General features: G+C 32.7%; 1 protein-coding gene across 3 annotated transcripts in view; it reads left to right on the top strand.

Moving 5' to 3' along the window:
* Positions 1–2,684: 2,684 nt before the first annotated feature.
* Positions 2,685–22,969, top strand: part of LOC149085158 (uncharacterized) — a 165,743-nt gene continuing 145,458 nt past the window's right edge. The window contains exons 1-2 of one of the 3 annotated variants that reach the window (XM_089233005.1): positions 2,685–3,011; positions 9,565–9,621. The gene's annotated coding sequence lies outside the window, so the exon portion shown is untranslated. The remainder of the gene's footprint in view (positions 3,012–9,564; positions 9,622–22,969) is intronic. The other 2 variants (XM_089233007.1, XM_089233006.1) reach the window with 2 other exon arrangements.

Raw genomic sequence — 22,969 nt, 5'->3', positions numbered from 1 at the left:
TGATTGGTATTGATTGAGTTGCAAACTGACGGATGCATGCATTATTAGCACATGCATGCTCACCACGGGATCGGAAGAACTGTTTTTCTATGCCGTGGTGCCGGCTTTGCATTCATTCAAAATTCTATTAGTCTATAACATCTTCAAATTGGTGCAACCTGAAGCATTAGAGAGTTCTCTATGTTAATGCCCGATCCGGGTCTGCTTGGTTTGCTCTAGAGAGGTGTAAAACATACACTATAAGACTGGACAGCGCGTAGCATATGTGCTCGAAGGTCTGTACTACACATTGTGTTTGAAGATTTCGTATTGGGGTCCGTGGAGAGATTTTATATTGTTTCGTCCACTGTTTTCACACTGCCATGTACTGTATATTATTTTGGAAAGGGGTTCGTGCCTTTCATTTTATTGCCACGTGGAGGGTCCGTGGATTTCATCTTACTGGAACAAAGGGTCCGTGGAACTCAAGAGGCCAAGAACCATAGTTTTTTACCCGTCATCTTGCAGATCTGACTGCATATTGTATCGTAATTGACCCTATTCAGCGGCGGTCGTGCGATATTTTTATTAACTGTTATATTCCCGCCAGTATGAATACGCGAGATTAAAAAAAAATTATATTTTCTGTGTTTAATAAGGCAAATAAGCTGCATCATATTCATTATTTTTAATTAATTTATTAATTTAATATTTAATGGCCTTTGTAATAATTTCAAAAGATCATTCAAATACTATACAGACAATGGATATAATTTAATTACTATGTACTGTAGTATTGTTGTTATTCCATAATATTTTATAGCTATTCAACATATTCAACAGCTCATCGCGAAGTATAAATCTGGTAATTTTCGAATACGCAAACAAAGGAAAAAAATTGATTGTTATTAAGCTGTGGAAAAAGTTGACATTGTCTCCAATATAATCTTAATATGATTTATAAATCTGAAAAAAAATTCATAGTATCTAAGTGACAAAAGTGTATTTTACCGATAAATAAGTGTAGTTAAGACGCGTGAAAAATAAATATGATATAATGAATTGTCTCTGTGAGAATATCCCAGCTGTTTGTCGAGTTTGGCTCAGCTTTTTAAACTTTGGTTAGGTGAAATTTAATTTGTTATCAATGAAATTTACTTAATATATGAACAGTAAGAAGTTAATTACTTTTTACTCGTTGTTCCCTTCAAGAGTATTTAGAATTTTAATTCGTTTTATTTATGCGTGACATGACAAAAAGAAAGGAAACGTAAAGCTTGTTTTGTTGTGGTGTTTTAATGACATCTAAGTGGTTTACAGGCTGCAAATAAAGTACATATTATAAAACTCAAGAGCGTTTCGAATTCTAAATTCTGATTAATTATCTATCAACTCTAAAATCAATTATCATTCGCATTTAACTTCAGAATTTCGTTTTAACCCTTCATCTACTAGATTATGAAAAGTAGAATAAGAAGAAAATGATAATATAAATATAATGATAATAATGTTCATTATGTAAATTATTTGGTAAGTTATTTTAATTATATTTAAAGACAAAAATAAAATAAAACAAAAATACTGTTTTTCATACAATTAGTTACATATCAAATTATCTAAGCTGCTACTTTAAAATACCGTCAGTAGATAAAGGGTGAATATTGCATGCTGATATGAGATTAGCATGCGAAATATTTCTGTGTGTACTGCCCAAAGATTTAAAAGGCCCTGAACACTGTATATTTTCCCATGTTTTGTTTTCTTTTTCAAATTTAAAAGCAGAAAGTACAATATGAAAGTCATCGAAGCAGCAATTTAAAATTTATATTATAACTTTCCAATGTTTTCACAAATTTGTTCTCACTGCAAGTGATATCTTCAAAATATTTTCTGATCTGATATGATACGTAAAAACCGTGAAATTTTTTTTTTCAAAATTAACGGTACTCATACATTAAAAAAAATATGTTTTATAAAAATTGAAAGTAAAAAAAAAAATGTGTTGCGTAAAACGTATTGTTTTTATTTTCCATAAAATAGCAGATCCTTCAAACAGCTACGAATAAAAATTGAAATGAAACATAAAAAGTACAGTATAAAGTGAAATTCATCGATCTCGAAGCAGCCCAGAATTATTGCCCAGTTGCCATTCCAAGGAGAAGTTTGTTTGTTTTCTTTTTTGATTCGTTGTGTAGTTTTGACTGGAAAAGAGCTTCCACAGCTCTGCAGAGCTTAGTTCTCAGCATTTGCCGACAAAGGCTTTCAGTAATCTCTCAAACCTCACATTTAGAGCTCTGATGGATTTTATTTATTTATTTTTTTTTTTTGGAGATATTTCTCTCTCCGAAGCAATATTTTTTTCTCCCCTCACTAATGTTTATTTACTTATTTTTTATCGCTAAAATTTTTTAGCCACTGTTCTATACAGAATATAGATGGTGAAGAGTTCTCTCTCTCTCTATTCGGGTATTTCTCAAACACACAAGCATTTCTACGATCATTGACAATGCCCCCTTGGCGACTTTCGGGTATAGATTTAGGCGACTTCATCAGCCCTCCGCTACACCAGGGGATGCGCTTCTATATTTATGTATCCTATGTTGCTTCGGGTACTTTTTTCGTTGGCTGGGTTTTCGTCGCGGCGATGGCTAGATTCGAACGAACAACGCCGCGCGGGTTTCTTGGATTGCGAGCAACCCCTCACTACGTTTAGATGCTTTACAGAGAAAGCGAGTCGCTACACTTTTCCAGATGATGTGAAACGGTAATGACGGCAAGTCTTCACTGCAGGTCTTCCATTGTTTGATGAAACTGTCGACGGCCCAGTGCTGGACAACAAGGGGTTTCAGCTATGGTCGACTCAGTTGCTTAGCCGGAGAGTCACCGGCGGTAACCGGCCTGTCACGGGACCCTGGACAACCAAAATGAGAGTCCCGGTACAGAACTGGACTATCGGTAATATCCGACAGGCGATATTCCTCCCGGTCATGACCCAAGAAAGCATTCGTCGAAGTATTACTCAAAGAGTATCGGTAAGTTGATTATTATTGTTTGTATTTAGAATATAATGCATTTTTGGGCGAATATTTTATTAAATATTATATATATGTATAAATTATTTTAAAATTTACTTTTTAATTACGAACGCATGAAATACGAAACGTTTAAATCATTTAATTTCATAAAGCTGATCTTTCTAAATCGCTTTAAATTATAGATGTTGGAGATGCAATTCAGTATCGTAGAGTAATATACTTTATACTTTTGATTTAATTCAAGAAAATTAACATTAATTGATTTCACGTATGTATAAATTAATATATTGAAATAAAAATTGATTAAAATTCTCAAGGGAATGAATCATGAATATTTAAAATGTTTTTTTTTCTTTTTCATTCAGAATTACAATAACCCGTCAGTTGAAATGTCATATTTATACATTTTTGGGGATATAATCTCTATAATTTTAATAATTAAATATTTTTTGTGGAAAATATTTCCATGTTAAAATTGAAATATAAAAAAACAACAAATATTTTCTAATAATCTAATTTAACTCGAGTTAGAATCATCAACCTGCATCCTAAGTCATCATTATATTAAAATACGATTTAATAATCATTATAATTTAATTAATTAAGATTTAATTAGCAAAATGAATTTTTGATATAACTTTTTCCTAATAGAACTTATCTTAAATTTCTCAATCAACCGGTTTCAAACGGTTTTGAATCTCAACAGAGAATTTCGCATAATATGTTAACGGTATTCCAAAATGATATTCATTTCAAGTTTTGCATCAGAGCGGTAACGATTTATTTTCGAGTATTCTCTTATTTTGGAAATGCTACAAATAGATCTAAAGAATAGATCGAAAAGAATAGATCTAAGATAATATATATATATAATCTAAACGCCGATTAGACTCCACACATACATCCGTATCTTTATCACATCGTGAAAAGTAGAATTTTCATCAATTTTTTTATATCAAAACACACAGTAAAATTTTCATAGGAATAAAATTTTTTAAAAAATGAGTCAATGAATTTTTTTTATAAAATTAAAAAAGTCAACGCGTTTTCCTTGAAAATCGCATCCACAAGAAGTTTTCTTGTGGACGCGAGTTTTCTTGTTAAATATTCATATCATTCTAGATTAAATTTCAATTCATTTTTATAGCTAAAAACAATTTAGCATTGAACAGCGGATTTCGATCCGAATTTGATTATGCAAAAACACAGTGCTTCCAAAAAAAAAAAACGAAAAAAAAAACTAAATAGTTGGTTTGGAGTAATATTTGGACAAAAAAAAAATTCATTAACGATAATTTCCTCAAGACAAAGAAATGAATACATGACTTTTTAATACAAATGAGATAAAAATTGATCTCCAGTTAGGCGATTGATATTCTTATAAGGGATAAAAATCACCTCCGTTTTTTGTTTTGTTTTTTCTGCGAGTAAAAGCAACAGCGTTATATCGAATTTCAACACGATATTCATTTCAAGTTTTGCATCAGAACGGCAAAGAATCGGATCATCTAACATAGGGAAAGGAAAAAAAAAATGTTTGAGAGTAATTCTCTTATTTCAGAAATGCTAAAAACAGCTAAAAGAAGCATTCCAAGGAAAAATATATATGTATATATATTTAAGATATATATATATAAATCCTCGTAAACGCCAATTGGATTCCACGCATACATCCGTATCTTTACGAAACTGGAATTGCAATGGAAGTTTCAAGAGGTGACAGGAAGGGGTTAGTATTAACATAGTGTAACATATCTCTTTCACCCCCTTCACCTAAAACTGGCCGAGGTTCATAGTTTTGGCTGGAAATGAATTTCGCCAAGTGTTAAAGCCACATTTAGGAGAAGATTTTTCCGGTAATGATGGATCACACTATGTGTGCATGTAAGAGAGAGAAAGAGAGAGAAGAGAGAGAGAGCAAAGCATTTAGTTGAGAGGAAAAAAAGAGAGAAATGAGGAAAAACTACAAAATACTAGAAAAACACCAAAAAAAAAAAAGAAGAAAAAAAGATAATGAGGAATAAAAGGAGGACGCAAAAGGACAACAGTCAATAGAGGAAAATAAATAAATATACATATATATATCAATTTATTTACTTATTTATTTTTATCCTCCTTATTATCATTATTTTCTGTCGACAAAGAAAACGTAATGATGCATATTGTACTATTTACGTCTAACATTTCAGATTCTCTATCTTTTTTTTTAGTTTCGTTTTCTTTCTTCAATGAATTAATATCTTTTTTTTATTCATTGAAGGAAATTTTATCCATGGTTTTTTTTTTCGCTTCCTCCTCGAGAAAAAATTAAAAGAATTCTAAATTCATTTATACCTAATACTTTTGAGTAATATAAAAACGAAAACAAAACAGTTATTAGAAATATATTTGCTTATTTAACGCTCTAATGCGAAATAACCTCAACCAATAAATTATTCGAATCGTTTATAAACGCTATTCTATTATATAAGGAATAAGAATGTTATAAAAATTGAAAAATATACCACCTACCGCAAAATTAGAAATGTAACACCTTGAACACGTTGTGCTATATGTTTGAAATTTTTACCGCAGATGAGAGATAAAAATGTAGGTGAGGAAATGACCACAAAATCGGAAGGAAATATGATTTATTTCATGTTTTACAGAAACGCACAAAAAATAGGCCAAAAAAATCGACCATTGAAAAACTACATAAATACAGTAAAATCTCGTTAAAACGTCACTCACGTTATCGAGAAATTATGACGGCTTAAGCGAAGTACCGTCAGTTTGAATGTGCAGTATTGTGAAAATCGTAAAATTTTAAAGTAATATAAAATTTATTAAAATATTAATTAAAATTACGATATTAACAAAATAAATTTGCAGATTACAAAAGATAAAACTATTTTTTTAGCTTTTGTGTGCCTTCAGTACTTTACTTATTATGGTAAAATACACTGGTATATTCATGATACAAATACAAGGTAAGCTAGAACACGGGGTCCAATTTTGACTTTAGGGGTTCCTGGACAGGGCAAAGCGGACACTAGAAGGCCTCAAATTAGGGAAAAAATGTCTGGATTTTCAGCAAAGATATTTTGTTTAAAGTTGAAGTCCTATATTAGTGAGGGCCCATGGAGAAATTACGTCCAGCTTGAAGAGTTCCTTACGTTTTAAGAACTTTTTTGTTTTTTAGTGGTCAAATGTGAACTTCCTCAGTGTAACTTCTGTTACTTGAGCCATTCCGTTTTGTTACATAAGGCTTTTATGGTCACTTTTGAACGTAAGCCACACACAATGCTGCTATCAAGCCCTTTCTTCAAAGGAGGCCATAGAAATAATATGTAATTTTCTCTCATACTTTTACATAGTGACGAGTTAACCGAAATTGGCCACGAGTAAACGAGAATTAGATAACATATCTATAAGACCTAGACGTGACAGAAGAAAAATGACGACTTATTAGGGTGATGATTTACCGAGGTTTCACTGTAATTGGTTTTGTCACAGAATATAAAATTGATGTAGGTTCTCAAATACGTGGAGCAGGTCATTGAAATTTTCACTACTCGACAGCAACTGTACGTGTACTCAATTTAAAGAACATCCAAGTTGTTATGCAATTGACTTTCAATTCTTTTGGTCGATTTGTTATGAAATAAGCCCTCTGTAAAACATGAACCACATTTCTCTTTGATTTCGTGATTATTTTCTCATCCACATTTTTACTATCTCTGGTAAAAATTTCAAACATATACCGCAACGCGTTCAAGATTTTGCATTTTTAATTTCCGGTAGAGTTTTCTAGATGCCCATCTATATTACTGGTGGTGTTTTTTATTTTTATTGATTGATGATGTAGATATATTATGATGTTTTATTAAATTCACTGAATAGAATGAAAAGAATAATGTATATATATATATACATATATATGTATTATACTTTGAAATTTTCGATGATTAGTCGTTGATTATGACGTTGAATATATAGAGTGCTTAAACATCGAATAAGACATTCCATTTCTTCTTTTAAATAAAATTAAAAAATTGCTTCGGCATTTTTCAAGATACCGTTGAATAATGAAGGTTTTAGGTGAAAGTTAGTAGTCACTCTGTACGCATGTTAAATTTTAGAGACGTTGTTTTCTGTGTATAAAGATAATACTTGCCAAAAAAACCCTACATTAAGAAAATACGGAATAAGTCCGATACAACGAGAATCTCGGAATTACAAGTAATTTCCAAAGAAATAACGTTGACGCGATACAAAAAATATTCGTTTACCGTGAGTTGCAAAATCGGGAAGCTTTCGCCATAAAGTAAGCGAAATTTGCGAAAACGCCAAAACACGAACAATCCTCTCTTAAGGAAATTAAATTAAGTATGGATTATCATCGTATTACCACTTATTATCGCACATACTCTTCGAATACATTATTCTGAGGTACTTCTAACATAGAATAGACACAAGGGGGGGGGGTAATGTATTTATATTCTCTCTTCTTATAGTTGGGCTTTCCCAATATGCATACAAATACAAATACAGTTACAAAATCAGAAACCACAACAGGCAAATTGTCCAACGAGGTGGCTGGGAAAAATAAACAAATAAATAATATTAGAAAACAGCTCATAAAAAGTATGGTTGTCATAGCCTAAATACAACTACCCCAAAAATAATAAGCCGAAACAAAGTAACTAAACAACTAAAATATCTGCCCATAGAAGTATAGTTGCCATTCTTTAAATGCTTCTCGGTTTTTTTATCCCTCCTCTTATCATATTTCCTCTTGAAGATATCTATCATGGGAGAATTCAGAACATCAGAAGATGAGCTTCCATGCATTTACAACCTTACGAAGGTTTTTAACAGCTGGGTGATGCGAAGATATATTTGGAAAGAGAAAATTCAACTGCCGCTGCGGGGAATTAAACGCACGTCCTTTCACTTTCCGGGTGAACGTACTAGAATACAGAGGCAACTAATATCTCAATATTTCCTTGGACGTGGGTTCAATTCCCCGTAGGGGTAGTTGAATTTTTTCTCCCTTTCCAAAATATATCTTCGCATCGGCCAGCTGTTAAAAACCTTTGTATGGAGAGTGGAGAGTGACATCATCTTCGGATAAATCGCCATCTGGTGGCATTGTCAGCAATTGTGTGCTTTGGCATGAGTTAGGTCCGACCGTCCATGCACGGTCCCGTTTAGTGCACACGAGCTCCGAGGAAAGATTGAGATATTCGTGTCCTCTGTAGTCTAGTGCTTTCACCCGGAAAGTGAAAGGACGTGGGTTCGATTCCCCGCAGGGACAGCTGAATTTTCTCTCTTTCCAAAATATATCTTCGCATCAGCCAGCTGCTAAAAACCTTTGTATGGATAGCGGCGAGTGACATCATCTTCGGATTTATAACCTTGTTGTGGAGAAAAACTCCCTGCGACACAAAACTTAGAATTATCCCTAACTAATCGAAACTGGTGTCCCCGAGTTTGAAGCATTTGAAATACGGCGTAACAATGTTTCAGGATTAATCATATCGATCCCCTTGAAAATCGTAAATACTTCAATAATATCTGGGCACGTGATCAAGGCAGTGGCGATTCAATTCGATTTTATTGTATCCAGTGACCGACCGAGCACGATCATCTTTCAGTGCCAGCGGTTATTTGACTGGAACTTACAGTTGAAAATCGTTTCCAATCGGTTGAACAAAACATGGTAAAAATTAGCAGAAAGATGTTTACGATTCCATAAAGCCATAAAATTGAGCGGTGACATAAAGATTGAGAATTTTAATTGTTGTATTGATCGGCTAAATAGTTTTATAGTACGAAATTCTTTGCAAGAAAACATTTCAGAAAATCAAATGCAGTTACCCAAAAATAAATTTCACGATTGGAGTCCTATTCATTCGCTAATATCAGAATGAAATGATGTAAAAGATGATTATAATGTAGACAAAGCAGGAATGTTTTACAATTTATTCTGCCCTGACGGAGCAAAAAAGTTTAAATACAGTTACAACGAGAAGTCCATTATAACGACAATTTTTCCGTAATTGTCAGATTATGTTATAACGGACATCTGCATGACCCTATATCAAGCGCTGATTTTTTTTTATAAATATCAACGTTTGTATATGTAAAAAGGAATTTTGATAAAAGGAGGTATTTATCGGAAGATGTGATTAATGCAAATGAAAATGATTTTGACCATTAGGTTCTTTTGAGGATAACTGAAATTATACAATGATGCCCCCCAGCAAGAGTCACACACTCCAAAAAGAACTTGTGAAACAATCACTGAAAACCTCATTTAATATATAGCAACAGTTTCATGATCTTTTTCTGTCAAAATAATTCACTATACGAGGTGTGTCAAAGAAAACTGATATTTCTAAGACTGCGCAAAACTGTTTGTGGATTTACCATTAAACATATGATGCGATAGCGATAGAGATAGCATATGTATGTACTATTTCATTTTTTAACACACACAATCATATGCAGTTGGATTTAGCCGAACATCGAGGTAAGTCTAAAAAATGGTTTCTTTTTCCTTTAGACGCTGGTTTGTGAAACCGTACGAGAAGAAATCTGAAGAGTACTTGAACGTGGAAAAGTAAGTACCTAAAAATCGTGAATATTTATTAATAATGAAATTCCGCTTCGATTGTGCCAGTCAATGGTCTTTATTTACTTTTTACAACCTTATAAGTAAAAGGTTTATGTGACTGTAAGTTAAATCACTAAAATTATACTTAGACATAAAATTTACAGGGTAAAGTAATGGTGAGTGATGACCGCATGGAGATACGCAACCCATCACTAAAAAATTAGGCAGAATAAAAAAACCACACAAAGCAATCATAAAAATGCTCATAATAAAAAAATTTGAACTTGATCAAAATTGTGTGTTTATAAAATTTTTATAAATTAGTATGGTTTTTATCCAGAACTTTCTTGTTTTGATTTCGAGAAGCTTCATGTAGTAATAGTTTTTTTTTTTTGACGTGAATACGTCTTTTAAATCATCTGACGATACTGGGTACATTCGCAAAACATTGCGTAACGAAATGATTTAAACGTTCATATCTAAGGAAGCTTTTACGATATATCAGTGTTTTTGATATCTATGGATAGATTTCGTTAAGACGAATCGAATGTAATACCACTCCGGTTTTAATACCTCTTCTGGTCTGAGACGAGGCTCGCGACCTGCTTTCGTAACGAATTTGTTTTACACTATATCGCAAAAGATTAGCAACAAAACTAAAAGCTTGTGGTGTTGTATGATAAGCATCTTTGAAACAAATCCAATGATACCACTCTGATTTCAGAACCTCTTCCGGTCTGGGCCCCAGGCTCGCGGCCAGTATTCGTAACGAAATTGTTTTATGCTACATCTCAAGTAGTTCACAACGCAAATAGACTAAATTGTTATCGTCTTTTAGCTATTCTCTAAAGACAAATCCGATGATGCCAATTTCATCATGTCAGTACCTACCACGCGATTCAAGGCACAAAGAACACATTCACGTCAAAACTTGCGACCGTGTCTATAACACAGCCTACCCCAATTTTTCCGAATAGTTTTTTTGCTTACATACCATATACTGACGATACCTTTCACTATAATAGTGCTTTTCTCGTTATGATCTTATTTTTTGGTAATGAATCAGAATAGAGAACATATATTTATAGTACGTCTCGTGCACACGTATTCTAAACATTCTTTGTATTTGTCTGGCCGGATCACTTGTTCAACGATTGACGAATGAGCGTCTGCTAAGTTTCTCTCGCAACTGAAAACAGAAAAGTTATCCAATCTTCTTAGTCTGATTGTAAATTAATTGAGTCTTGGATCATTCTGTATATACGTATATAGGTATAACTCTTATTTTTTCGTACTTTTATGTTGTTTTTACCTGTCCGTGCTCTTTTAGGTCATTGGAGAGTTTGTTCGGTCTCTTACAGACAGGTAGGTGTATTCATTCCAAGAGCAAAAACATATTAATAAAGAATCACCGGTATGATTAGAATTCTCTCTTTTTCTCTGTCTTTTACCTTTTTTTTGTTCCTCCCATGATATTGATTGTCATACATGAAGATATATCATATTGACATATACGTGGATTTGAGTACAGGCTTCGGTAAACTAAATATGCAATTATTTCTGGTAAACGCATTTGTCATTTACCGTTAGAATAATGATTGTTATTAGGGACACCATCCGGTAATCGAAAGTTTTCTTGATGATTAGATGTTTTCGCAAACAGATGTAATATCAATTACGGTAGTTTTATATTTTCTTTCAAAAATATGAAGTGGAGTAAATTTATTCGATAAATGCAATTCATAATTTGCATATCCATAATAATAGCTTTCATATACAACTGTCTCCAGCTAATTAATGATTTATAAATTATGCAAATTTTATACAGTAGGACTTCCCAAATCCGGCCACTTTGGCCGAAAGTATCTTTTTTTTTCAACTGGGGCTGAATACTTTTTCTTTACCCAAATTCTTTTTTTCGTCCTTTTCTAATACATCGGTCATTTTATTTCCTTTTCGTATCACTTCTTAATGATGTCAAATGAGATTTTGGTGCTTCTGGCAAACAATGGCGGCAACTGTGTATCTCAATGAATATGATTAGTTTAAAAGTCAGCTTTGATCAAAGGAAAACTTTCCTTTCTTCATTTAATTCCTCCGCTCTGTACAGTTTACATTAGTGTTTCATACAATGAATGAGTGAACGCCAGAACTTTGCCACTGGACTTATCCTTGCCGAGATTTCTTCCAGCCCATCTTCGTGGCAGAGTCCGGAACACTTTATTTTGTGTCAAAAAAAGAAATAAGAAAAAAAAACATACACAATTTTTTCAACATATTTTCCACGAACAATTGGGTACTATCACGATAGTATTTTATACAGGGGATTATAAATTCATGGGACAAACTATAAGAGGTGATACAAGACACCAAAACAAGAATTTTGATCATAGAATATACGGTCGAATCGCAATAACAAAGACGGTAGAGAGTGTTTTTAGAGATTGCTCACCAGAGCTCTTCACCAAAAACAAATATCGTATTTTTCCGACGGATTTGTTGCTATATACGCTATTAACCATTCAAAATTGCATATGCACCTTCGGATTGGATTGAAGTTTGCATTTTATTGGTGCAAGAACCATCAAGGTTATGCTGCGCCAAACATTGATCAAGCAGTATAATGACTTGTGGTATGATTTGCGTTAACAGGTTGCACCATGAGAAGGCCTTCAACGTTACAATATCCTGCCCCCCCCCCCGAATGATTGATTGTGCTTATTGCAGCAAATCCGTCAGAAAAATATATATTTGCTTTTGGTGAAGTGCTATTTTGTGCACTCTCCAAAAACACCCTCTACCGTCTTTGCTATTCCGATTCGACCATACATTATATGACCTAAAATGCTTGTTTATGAGTTTTATATCACCTCTTAAAGTTTGTCCCATGAATTTAGAATCACCCTGTAGAACATAGTTCAGGGCTCTATTTTTTCTGTGATTACCGAAGTGAATTTCTTAACATGCCCAAAACGTCAAGTGATGGGGCTGGAACAAAGTGCAAACGAAAACATTGCTTTATGGATACGTGAGGAAGTTGAGAACTTTTGAAAAAGCTAGAACACTCAACACCCGTACGAATATTGTGTGGACAACATGGAATCCGGAAATCTGCATTTATGATCTTTAGACACAAAAAATGCAGTTTAAAAATGTTTAAAGGTAAGTAAAGGGATTTTTTCGAGTTATAACTAATAACGGTATTTAAAATAGAAACTATGTTTTTTAAAATTAAATTTATCTGTTATTATACCCATAATATATAGCTTTATTAATTTTTTTAAAGGAAAATATGAATCAAAGCACTCAAAGGAAATATTACTGCTTTAAATTTGAAAACTGGAAAAATAAACAAAACTGGATCCGCATAATCCGGAATAGCCCAAGTCCCGAGGGGGGTCTGGATTTGAGACCTACTGAGCATCTCTGTCTTTAATTTTTAACAAGGTTATCCGATAAAATTATAAGATATGTCATCTTACTGCCAAATTAAACACTTTGTAACACTGTGGTAATAATGAAATTATATAGCATATCAATTTAACAAAATGATTGTATGATATAGTACAACATATATTTAGCATCTATATTTGATTATTTTGAGCTATTGTAATTTTCTGAAATAATTAATGATTTAAGATGTCTAGGAGTTTTGTGGTTTATTTATGCATATTGAAAAGTCTCCCAATTTTTATGGTTGATGAAACGAATAAAATATGCTCTTCATTTGGAATTTTAATTTTTGTTTACTTGTCACACACACACATTATTATTAAAAAACAAAATCTAAAAACCAATAAGAATATTTCCATACTGGACGTTGATTTTAAACAGTAAATTAACTCAAGAGACATTGGTTTCATAATTTTTTTCAAATATTTATATGCTATTGATTAATAATACAAATATTCATTTTATAATTTAACTTTATTTCACAATATTTTTGTTTGCATGCTTTTAAAAAAATCAAATGAAATATTTCTAAATTTCATGTGTTTAGGTTTTCCACCATCTACAAAATTACTGGAGAAATAAAAAATGAAATTAATTTTATAGCATGAAATAAATTTCTAAGAGTGGTGTTACAAATACAAATACAACGCCACAACAGGCAAATTGCCCAACGAGTTGAATTTTAGTTGAATGTTAGTTTAGATAATAATTTTAATTAAAGGAGTTTACAGTGTGTGTATGTGGCCCATGGTAATTTTTAATTATTCTTTAAAAATATTGAATCAAAAATTTAAAATTTGAACAAATCGTCAGACACCCAAAACGTAGGTTGATTTTATATTATAACATGTCATATATTCATTCCTAAAAAATTTCAGTAATTCCAATACAATAGTATTTTTTTATCTTTGAAAACATTCAAAAACTGCAATCTAAGAAAATCATATATTTTTAGTTTATCTCTCAAATACTTTTACATATTCGCTAATTCATTTTCCCTTTAGTTTTAAGAGAAGCAATTTACTGTGGTTGGCAGGCACAGTGAAACAGTTATTGAAGTCTTTTTCGAAAGCTCAAGAATCATGACATCGAAATGTTATTTACAAGAATTAAATCGAAATGATATATTTTTAAATAATGTTACTTTAAAAAAAAATTCGACATTATAATGTACCTGGCACATTGTTTCTTAAACTGAAGTTGTTTCTTAAATAGTTCGATATTCAATGAAATTTTTGTTTCTTAAATAGAATATTTTGTGATGAATAAATTGAAACTAAACGACATTTTTATTGAGAGAAATCGGAAAATGTCACCTGATTATAAATTATTAGAATATTATTAGAAATTTTATACCTCTAGAGTAATTTTTTCGGCTGATCGCGTTATGAAATTTGCAAAAATCGACTTAATCTTGCTAATTTTTGCTCCGATAAACCTACCCGAAAATACATTTAATGCGAGACGTAAATATTTGTATCGTCTGTGCTGTTCGTAGTTTCGAGTACTGTAAAGTGAATGGATGTGTAAGCCAAATGGGGTTCGCCGTATATTGCTTCAAGGCAGTAACGTGAGTAGAATCAGAGTACGTCATTCACAGTCAAGCAGTCATGAGAGGGAAGAAGAGTTCTCTAGCAAAAGGTTTATTTCTAAAAGCCCTTCTCTCCAAATACTTCACGCATATAATATCACCTAGCAAACTGCATGCCACGCGTTTACGAGCTGTTATCGGATTTAGTATTGTTAATAAGCTAGGGGTCAAACACGTCGAAAATCGAATGATTTTGTGTGAATACGTCTGGTGATTTTTTAATGGTTTCAATGAACGAATTCCTATTATTGAATTAGCATAGAACTAATGAGGTGGTGGATGTTTCGTTAAGTACTAGAGATGCCACCAGTGTCATCACATGGAAAGAGACCATTCCGTATTTTGTTGAGATAATCCCCCTCGATATAAACTTTATTCCTACACCTAGCTGTTATTTAGAGTTTATATCTCTTCTGTGTTTGTTGCGCGCGATCGTAAAATGCTTCTAGATCGGGTTTGATCATGAGATGGTGGAGCGTATCATCTTAAAACTGAAAATATTTTGACTTCATTTGTTGATTGATTGGACATTTTATGTTTTTCGATTCATCCTTGAGAGCCATTTTGTGAAGGATTATGAAATAGTGGAATCTCTTCGGAGAACGTTTTTTCTGAATCTCCAAAAAGCTTTATTTATTTATTTTTAAATAACAGGTGTGATTTCGGCTGGGCAAGTGTTGTGACGGTCAGAATCGACTTTAAACTATGAGTCGTGGTTTAGTACTCTGGTAGGCACTATGGTCTTCATAGTGCGTTAGTCTTAGGGAGATAAGTTAGAGTCAGCGCGAAATAAAACCATCATCATTACATAAATTATCTTGTCCATATTGACATTGTTTCACGAATAAGACCGTGAAGAAAATAAGTTTTGCTATTTTAGGTTGAAGGTAAATTTCGAAATTGAAACCACAGTTGAGTGACGTTTGTTTAGATAACAGTGTTTGTTTAGATAACAGTGTTTGTTTAGATTACAGTGTTTGACAAGGGCTGTTTGTTGTCCTTGAGCATGAGTTATATATATATATATATATAGACCTTAATTCAATTGAAATCTCTTAAGAAAAACTCGACTCATACAAGTAATGACATGAAAGGTTTGTTGCATTTCTTTGGCAAATAGATCAATTTTCACATGGAGCAAGCCCAGCATCAGTAGAAGAGTACATACATGGGAGGTAGAGGCACAAAGAAAAAAATGATTAAATTAACACCAGCATAATGCGTATTCTTGAATGCAACTTGAACAAAATTGTTTGATTATGGTGTCAATCAAGAACTCGCAAGCTTGCACTCAGGCACAAGCGTCGAGCTTTCTTGATTGCATCGATGAGCACTGTATTGGTAGCAAATAACTTATTAAGGGGGTTGGTGCACGCAAATTTTCCAATTTTTCAATTTTTTAAGTACTATGAAATTTTTAGCGTCTAACTATGTTCAAGTTTTTGATCTACCCGTACGAAAAATATTTTAATATAAACCACTGGCAGACATTACACATGCTAACGTTTTTCACTAAAATGCTTTTCGAAGGTTTTTAACAACTGGCTGTTGCGAAGATATATTTAGGAAAGCGAGAAAATTCAAATGCCATTGCGGGACATCGAATCCACGTCCTTTCACTTTCCGGGTGAACGCACTAGACTCTACAAAGGCAACGAATCTCAATCTTTCGTTAGAGCTCTTTGTAGTCTAGTGGTCTAGGGCATTCACACACCCGGAAAGTGAAAGGACGTGGGTTCGATTCCCCGCAAAAGTAGTTGAATTTTCTTTCTTTCCAAAAAAATTCATCTTCGCAACAGCCAGTTGTTAAGATCCTTCGTATGGTAGCGGAGACTGACGTCATCCTTTCATAAAATGCTTTTTCTCAAAACTAAGTTTTTGTTAGATAAGGAACATTTTTTCGAACACCACTCATTCAAATGTCTTGAAACTTTGTCTCTCAACACTATAGTGTTACATACTTTAACATGAGCTTTAATTTTTAGGATTTTAATTGTTGGTTATTTTTTTCTTCAATTTTAACCTTAACAAGATGCAACTTTTCAAAAATCACCAAAATTTACCCATATTTTGTGCCACAAAACTTTTCTAAATAATTTTAATCAAAAATCCTCGTGTTAAAGTATGTAACACCATAGTGTTGAGAGACAAAGTTTCAAGACATTTGAAGGAGTGGTGTTCGAGAAAATGTTCCTTATCTAATAAAAAAAACTTAGTTTTGAGAAAAGCATTTTAGTGAAAAACATTAGCATGTGTAATGCCTGCCAGCAGTTTATATTAAACTGTTTTAAAAATATTTTTAGTACAGGTAACGGGTAGAACAAGAAATTTAACAAAGTTAGACGCAGAAAATTTCATACTTCTTAAAAATTGCAAAATTGGAAAATGTGTTTTTTGGAAAGTTCGTGTGCACCAACCCCTTTAAAGGTACTTGGACTATAATATGAGCCAAAAGTCTGTTGATTTTAGAGTTGAGACATTTTTCGAATTTATAGAAAATCCATTAACATACAGGTACTTTCAGCAAGTAACTTAAATTACTGCTCACTGTATCCCCGACATCTTCCTGAATTTTTACTGCATTCAACTGGAATTTTCATATATGTTGCCCTATATAGCTCTGGCTCTGACAAACCAATTATATGAAAAAAAAATTGATATTTTTATTTGCTCATGCGCACTTAAAAATGTTATCCCTAAAATGTTCATATCTCATGCGATATTTCATTATAGCATGTTTCGTGTATGTTGGCGAACTTTCTGTAAGTTTCGTCTAGTTTCGTTAAAAACTCCACATTTTATAAGCAAAAAAACATGCGATGAAAACTAGAATTTTTAGGAGAAACAGTCACATCTTTTTGAATAAACGTGCCATTTCTCGGAATTTCATAAAAACATTGCACAAAGCAAGTAAAATATTTCGTGAAAATTACAAATTATTTGCAGCTTTTTATGCTGATAATACTTGATGAATTTCAGAACGATTCATCAAGTATTTTTCTAGAAATTCGAAAAAAAAAATGTCTGAACTCCGAAGTGAACACTGACTTATAACTATATTGTTGTATGTGTGCCTAATATACAATTATACAAGTACCATAGCAACTGAATAGTGATTTCCCGTTCCGTTCATTTGATAAAAAAGAACAAATAAAAAAACTAACTAGAAATAAAGATATTTTTCCTGTTAAATTTATAAATATAATATGCACATATTTAATACACATGTAGCTTGTTACACTTATAAGAAGTTCCATTTAGATAAATGATATAGATTGTACAACACAAATTGAGTTTCGAGATGCTAAAGGAATTATGTCTTAATTAATTTCCTAAATCATAAAGTAGCAGGTAATTTTTTGTCTTTTTTATTTCCTCCCCCTCAAACTTGGTTGCCAGTTGCTACATCTGATATTAATAGAAAACTCTTAGGAAAACAAAATGAGATAAAAGTGATTAGGATAAATCGATTTTCAGTTGGCTTTAATCCTGTTTCCATAAGACCTTCCGATCTACAAGCTAACTCAATAATAACCTCACTTATCTACCGTTACTTTCCACTGTTTTTCCTCCTTTACTCGAAGCACGCATTTCTTACAGCTTTCAAGGACAGACTTTCTTAACTATGAAGAAAAGTATTTCTTATTTTTTTTTAAATAAAAATAAAAATCTCAGCTTTCATCGAGATTAAAAGGAAAATGGCAAGTTTTTAGTTAAAATTCTATTTGGAAGTTTCACATTTTTGTTATAAAAATAATAGAATAACAATTTTTAGTTGTTTTTTTTTTGGAGTTTAAGGTGCTTCGATCCTTTTAGTTTTGAATTCGGTTTCGATGACTTACCAATTTTTATAAGATAATTCCGAACTAAGAAGCTATAGTTAAAAAAACCCATTTCCAGACATTTCTTTGACAACTGTGGCATCTTCTTCAGAGGATTGGAATCGATATGACTTTCTTGGTTGCCCAGAGATGAGTGAGGCAGATTCTGGAGGAAATATCGGTGGCAAATTCAACCTGAAACTCTAGAGACCGGAAGTTTATGCAATAAAAATAGTAAAAATAGGCAGGCAAAAAGGCTTTAAAAATGCTTAAAATAGGCACTGAAAAAAAAAGCATTTATAACTAATGAAAAAAAAATAATGTTATAAAAATCACTTAAAACTAAAATACTAATTGTACAAAAATTGGCTTCCCGTACTCCGTCTATTGTTCCATATTAGTTTGTAATAACTGCATTATATTAGTTAAGCTAAGTTGATAGTATCATGCAAAAGAAGTATTTGTGATCCTTCAAGTGCTTAGGTCGGAGACGATTTAATCAAATACTAAATACGTAATTAGTTATCATGCAAAATAATGGTAGCTAAAATTAAAGAACAATAATTACGCAATAAATGAAATTATTTTTTAATTATAACTCTTACAGTATAAATGTGTACAGATGTAAGTTTGTCAGTATGGTGTTGATGGCTATCTGAAAAATATATACGGTATAGCAGAGATGAAAAATGTTTGCTTAGCTTGACAATAGTCGATAAAAGCCAATACTTTTTTCTATAATATTCATAATTTTAAAAAATATATAAATTGCTCGGATGCCGAAAATAAATATGCTCCTATGGTGATTTTGATGTCTACGAACGTATTTTGGTCATCATTAAACGTTTATTGACTGAGAGAGATATTTTATTTCGAACTACAATATTAATTCTAAAATATTCTTGTCTACAATTCAAATTTTGCGCTCTAGATATCCATAGGGTCGACTCAACGAGTTTGAAAGCCCGGTGCCCAAGCATTTTCTGAACCCCCCTCGAGCCCAGATTTTATATTTTTTTCGAGGGGGAAAAAGGTACAGAAACGCTGAAAAATACCTGTACAAAAATATACTTGCACTAAAAGCTAATAAAAATTCAAAATGAATGAGCAGTGACTTCAGGCCAGCAAATAAGACACCACTAGTAAATCGTGGATATATAAGCAAAAATTTATATTTATAAATACTGTAATTATATTGAGTGTTGTACTGAAGCAGAGCTCTTAACCAGAGGTCATTAGAGAGATTTCAGAGGTCTGTGAGCTTAAATCATTATTATATACCAGAGGCGTACGCAGGATCAACCTTTAGGGACCGGATTTGGGGAGGGGGGCATAAGGAATATCTTTTAGTACAGTTTCTGAACCTTTCTGAAAACAAGGACCAGCAAAATGTCTGAAACAATTTGACGGATCACTTGTGTCCCGTATCACGGGACATTCTTGTAATTTTCGTTTTCTTCTATTTTTTTATACAATTTGTCTCGTTTTTTTCAATGATACTTTTTTGAATTCGAAAAATTATCTGAAGTCGTGAAAACACAGCGTTTTCATAAGTTAAAAAAAGATAATTATGGCAAAAATTATGAATATTCATCACACATATATGTTAGGTTTAATGTTTTTTCCTGATTTTTTTGGAATTTTTAGTAACGATTGGTGATTGTGCCTACTTCTGACAAGGTGTTTGATAGCAATTGGCGATGTCCCGTATTTTACGGATTATTATTTAAGAGATCCCACAGTTTACCGAATTTTATTTTTCTTAATGAAATATAGTCATCAGATGATTTGAATATTTTTTTTCCGTGAAATAAATTTTTGTAGCAACCCTTTACTTCCACACCTTTCAGCAATTTTAGCAAAAGTTAGCAAATTGCATATAAAGCAATGAATTGCAATCTTCGGCAAAATTTAGTGATATTCAGTATTTAGGATCGCAATTTTCTGCATTCTCTTTAATGATGTATGGTGTACCTATGATATGAAGGTATAACTTCATTTTAACCCATATGGATATTATTAATATCAATTACAACGATGAATAATTTTATCAAGTCTGCCTGCGGATCACCTATGTCATCGTCACGGACCATAGGTTGAGAAACGCTGTTCAAGAGATATTCCAAGCTACTTACCTTCAAATATCATTTTAGATTAATAGGAATTGATTAAGATAGCGCATAAAGGTACTTTCTGTTGATAGATTCTGCCCATATTTTTCTTAGGGAATATCCAAAAATAATTTTAATTTTTGATTATCTTGAGATAATCAAAAATTAGATAATCAAAATGAGTCCCTCTCCTTTGTACGCCTCTGTTATGCACTGAATATCATTCCATTTACGGGTTCGTGGCTTTCATTTTATTGGCACGGGGGGTTCCAGGGCCTTCGTCTTATTGTCACAAAGGGTCCATGGAACACAAAAGATTAAGAACCCCTGCATACTAAAGACACAAATTATTACCGAAATATATATCTATTTCTTCCAAAAAATAAAATGTGAGGAAATATCATTCGTATTTTAATAAACAAAATAAAAATTGATGACTGATGCTATTTTTTAATTCGATTTTAAATTGAAATCGTAACACATACTATACATAAAAGTTTAAAAATAACAAAAAAAAAAACCTAATTAAAATTTTTTTATGCTATTATTTTAAAGTAGGGATTTAGCAAGAATTGAAATAATAATAATTCTCGTGCACCTTTACACACCATCAGAGAAATCTTAACTGGTGTGTGTTGGGGGACAGAGGGCTCCTTCTACTCTCTCTCTATCATTTTGCCGCCCCCACCCCTTCTGTTTCTTTCTCATTCTCTCTTTCTGTGACGTCAATTGAGCTTTTTATCGATTGGTCCTATGTTCTCGTGACGTCATTTGCCCGCCATTGACTTGCCCTGAAAGCTGTGCGTAATATGCCAGGTTTTGCTTGTGTTACAGTCCGCAGAGAGGCAACTAGAACCCATCTCGAATATCTGCAGTCCTGCAGCCACATCCTATCTCATTAGTATTTATATTTCTCACCCACTCACGAGCATTTCTAAAGAATTAATTAAAAAGTAAAAATAAATAATGCTTTCAATGAAATACGATTTCTCAATTAATAAACTGTCGACAAAAAAAGATATGTAATTGCTATTTATAAATTTAATCATAAGATTATAATGAATTGTATTAATCTAATATATACTACCTTGAATAAAAATCCACTTGGAACGGCTATTTTTGTGATCAACCATGAAATTAATATCATAACGATATATAAAAAAATAAATATTCATATTTATAAATATGTCTATTTATTTTTTATACAAGTACTAATGCAAAGGCCACAATAAGCAAATTGCCCAATGAGGTAGCTGAAAAAAGATTCCCATAAAAAATACGGATGTATCAAATATAGCCAAAATACAAGAACCCAATATATAAGCATATATCACGAAAGAAGAAACTAATGATTAATACTATATAATACACTACCCATAAAAAAGATTATGGTTGTCTTACCTAAGTATGAATTATCCCAACCCAATATGTTTCGTATACTTCGAAAAAAAATATCCACTATAATCGTACTTCTTTAGTTCTAACCCAATAGAACTAAAGAACAGAGACACTTTTGAAAGTGTCTATTGTGTTAGAACTTACGACCACCGGAGGAAAAATATTCCATTTATTCACAACCCTATTAGAGAAAAACTCCCTGCGACACCACAACCTAGAATTGTCCCTTATTAAACGAACTGGAACATGGAAGAGGGGATCAATTTTGCCCAAGAATATTAAGAATTCACCAACGAATAAGCAAATACACGAAAAAATACACAAACTCCTAATGCATTTGGACACACAATGGAAGCGTTTGAAGTAAACACCAGTACTTTTTTCCGCTGAGCAACCGACAGTTAAGATTTGGTATCTAATCCAAGTGGGATCCTTGGTCAGCGAGATAAGTGGTTAAATATTTTTTTATCTGAAGACGACACCCATTGTGTGTCGGAATGCATTAGGAGTTTGTGTATTTTTCGTGTATTTGCCTTATTCGTTGATGACTTCTTAATAAACAATACTGGTGTTCCCCCTTGTCGAAGACTTCGATAATAACCCCCCGACACCCACGTTTCTCCAATGTCTACGTATTCAAGAAATCAGGTCGTTCTTCATAGCTCAAGCCTTGTGTGCCAACATGAGCACGCGTAGCTCTTCTCTGCACCCCTTCTCAATCAAGTTTATGTACCTCTGTAGGTATGGTTTCCAAAACCTTACGTCATACTCAAGTCCAGGACGAACTAGAAAAGCGTAGAATTATTTGAGGAGAACGCGAAGAGTCCTTTTTGTGAATGAAGCCGAGCATTCTATAAACTTTTTGACCACCGCTGAACAATGTTGAGCAAGCGTAAGCCGCTCGTCAATGAGAATTTCCGAATCGGTGACCTCAGTTGCAACCGGAATAGTAATACCATTCAACTCGTAAGTGAAACGTG

The sequence above is a fragment of the Pholcus phalangioides genome, unplaced genomic scaffold (assembly GCF_987345545.1).
Source record: "Pholcus phalangioides strain wild (caught in Gottingen) unplaced genomic scaffold, Ppha-v1.0 ptg000007l_1, whole genome shotgun sequence".
In the NCBI taxonomy this organism is placed as follows: Eukaryota; Metazoa; Arthropoda; class Arachnida; order Araneae; family Pholcidae; genus Pholcus; species Pholcus phalangioides.
The sequence above is the reverse complement of the archived record's forward strand: the minus strand, read 5'-3'. Positions and strand labels throughout refer to the sequence as shown.